The sequence below is a fragment of the Priapulus caudatus genome, unplaced genomic scaffold (assembly GCF_000485595.1).
Source record: "Priapulus caudatus unplaced genomic scaffold, Priapulus_caudatus-5.0.1 Scaffold67, whole genome shotgun sequence".
NCBI lineage: Eukaryota > Metazoa > Priapulida > Priapulimorpha > Priapulimorphida > Priapulidae > Priapulus > Priapulus caudatus.
The window spans coordinates 437881-441091 of NW_014577128.1; positions in this window are offsets into that span (position 1 = coordinate 437881).

The following is a 3211-nucleotide window of genomic DNA, read 5'->3' on the forward strand; positions in this document are numbered from 1 at the left end:
GGTGCTTGTGTTGTGTGTGGTGTGTGTAGAGTGTGTGTTTGTGTTGCTGTGTGTGTGTATGTGTGTGTGTGTGTGCTGTGTGTGTGTTGTTGCTGTCCTGTGTGCTGTGTTACTGTGTGAGTGTCGTAGTGAGTGTGTGTGTGTGTGTGTGTGTGTGATGTGTGTTGTAGGTGTTGTGTGTGTATGAGTGTGTGTGTGTGTTTGTGGTGAGTGTGTGTTTGTGTGTGTGTGTGTGTCGTGCGCCGGCGCGCGTTATGTGTGCTCTGGTGTGTGTGTGTGTGAGTGTGTGTGCTGTCATGTGTGTGTGTGTATTCCTATATGTGTGATCAACAGGAGGAATCGGTCATTTATCAACCAAAAAATAACATTAGCAGCAGTAGCAATGATAATAACTATAATACAATAATCAATAATATTATATATTAAATATGAATAATAGCGCAGTATTTGCAATAATATGTATAGTATATGATAATATTATCTATATATATATATATTATATATATATATTAATATAAAACACATGATATTTGGACGTTTGGTATATTAACGCGCTACATACTTATTTAACTTTTGCCAACGCCATTACTTACGGTGATGAAGAATCTCATACTCATTGCGATTTTTTGCCCAAGACTATGATACACAGGCATATGATTTTCGGACAAGAGGATTAGGGATTCTGAAATGACTACCGCCACGGCGCTGCTAAACAGAACTGAGTAGGTAGTAGCAACTAGCAGAATATTGAACACGCCCCGCACTCACAATTCAGCACCGTTGTTTTATTATCAGTGTGGTAATCTCACGTTAGGCGTGACTTTGGCGTCACGCTGTCAGTTTGAGTGAAATGGAGGTGTCGTGAACGTTGTGTCGACTGCTACGTGAGGCGAATGACGTGTTTAGTAACTATGCGTTCAGTGTTGGGATTAAATCGACATCTTAGTAAAGTTGATTCGACTGTCAGGGACAGATAACGCATTAGTAAGATTCGTTCACTGTCAGTCGCATGGAATGGACGTGTTCTAGTATACGTTGTTTGACTGTCAGTGTGGCGATTGGACCGTGTTAGTTAGGTTGTTTGACTGTCAGTATTCAATGTGACGTCGTTAATACAGGTTGTTTGAACTGTCAGTGAATGAATATGGACGTCGTTAGTAAGTTGTTGACTTGTCCGTGAGGGAATGGACGTGTTAGTAAGGTTGTTTGACTGTCCGTGAGGGAATGGACGTGTTAGTAAGGTTGTTTGACTGTCAGTGGTTGCATGGGGCGTGTTGAATAAGCGTTGTATTGACTGTCCGGTGAGGGAATGGACGGTTAGTAAGCGTTGTTTGACTTGTCGTGAGGAATGGACGGCCCTGTTAGTTAAGGTTGTTTGACTGTCAGTGAGGGAATGGACGTGTTAGTAAGGTTGTTTGACTGTCAGTGTGGCGATGTGGGCGTGTTAGTCAGGTTGTTTGACTGTCAGTGGTGCAATGTGGGCGTGTTAGTAAGGTTGTTTGACTAGTTCGTGTGGGACATGGACGGTCGTTTAGTCAGGTTGTTTGACTGTCAGTGAGGGAGATGGACGCTGTTCATAGTAAGGTTGTTTAGACTGTCCAGATTGACTGGCAATATGTGGCGTGTTTAGTAAGGTTGTGTATGACTGTTCCGTAGCATAGGGAACTGGACGTGTTAGTAAGGTTGCTTTGAGCTGTCAGTGAGGAATGGAGTGTTAGTAAGGTTGTTTGACTGTCAGTGGTTGCAAGTGGGCGTGTTCGTAAGGTTGTTTGGACTGTCCGTGAGGGACATGGACGTATTGGTTCAGTAAGGTCTTGTTTGACTGATCAGGTGCAAGGGAACTGGACGTGTTAGTCAGCGTTGTTTGACTGTCAGTGCGCTGCAATGTGGGCGTCGTTAGTAAGGTTTGTGACTCGTCATTGAGGGAATGGACGTGTTAGTTAAGGTTGTTTTGACTAGTCAGTGAGGAATAGGACGTGCTTTAGTAAGGTTGTGTTGGGACTGCTCCGTGACAGGAATGGACGTGTTTAGTAACGGTTGTTTGACTGTCGCGTGGGCGAATGGACGTGTTAGTAAGGTTGTTTGACTTCAGTGTGCAATGTGGGCGCTGTTAGTAAGGTTGTTTGACTGTTCCGTGAGGGAATGGGACGTGTTCAGTAAGCGTTCGTTTGACTGTCAGTGAGGGAATGGACGTGTTAGTAAAGGTTGTTTGACTGTCAGTTATGCAATGTACGGGTAAGGTTGTTTGACTGTCAGTGAGGGAATGGACGTGTTAGTAAGGTTGTTTGACTGTCAGTGAGGGAATGGACGTGTTAGTAAGGTTGTTTGACTGTCAGTGATGCAATGTGGGCGTGTTAGTAAGGTTGTTTGACTGTCCGTGAGGGAATGGACGTGTTAGTAAAGGTATTTTGACTGTCAGTGAGGGAGTGGACGTATTATAGTATGGTTGGTTGAATGTCAGCGAGGAAGTAACCGTCTTTATACGTATTACCGTCTTTAGTAACGTTTTTATACTGCCCGTGAAGGAATGGACGTGTTAGTAACGTTGTCATCCTGTCAGTACCAGTACTACAACAGTATCAATTACTATTAATTTTCATAATTCTTAATCAAAATTTGTCTATGTTGCAAGAGCTCTATATGATTGGATAACTAATATTGCTAGCATACGACGTGTATGTTGCTAAAAAAAATCTATATAAGTGCTAATATACGCTGTACAGAAAATGATGATGCCTATATAGTGTCACAAACATACAATCAAATATATATACTAACTGCGATATTCTGTTTGTTAAGTGGTGTTGCGGGCCCTGATGTGTTTGCTCTAGTTGAGAGTGAACGGCTTGGAAGAACATCCAGCAAAGAGCAATACGCGATTTATTACCGGTAAATGTATTTTTTATGAATATTCGTAGTGCTACTTATCACTAAATTTCTTTGTGCGTAATATTATAGTTCGTATTTATCAGCCATTTAACGTGCTGAATTTTGTCGTTGAAACAAAAATTCTATAAAACTTTTCTGTTATACATTCGTGTGCAATGAATGTCTAAATGAATTCGACCTTAATTGACATTTGTCGATTTATCGGACGCAATAAGCACCAATTAAAGAATAATCTGATTAAATATTTTTAAGCTAGGCGTTAGTTATATCTACAGATGAATCTCATCTCTCTCTCTCTCTCTCTCTCTCTCTCTCTCTCTCT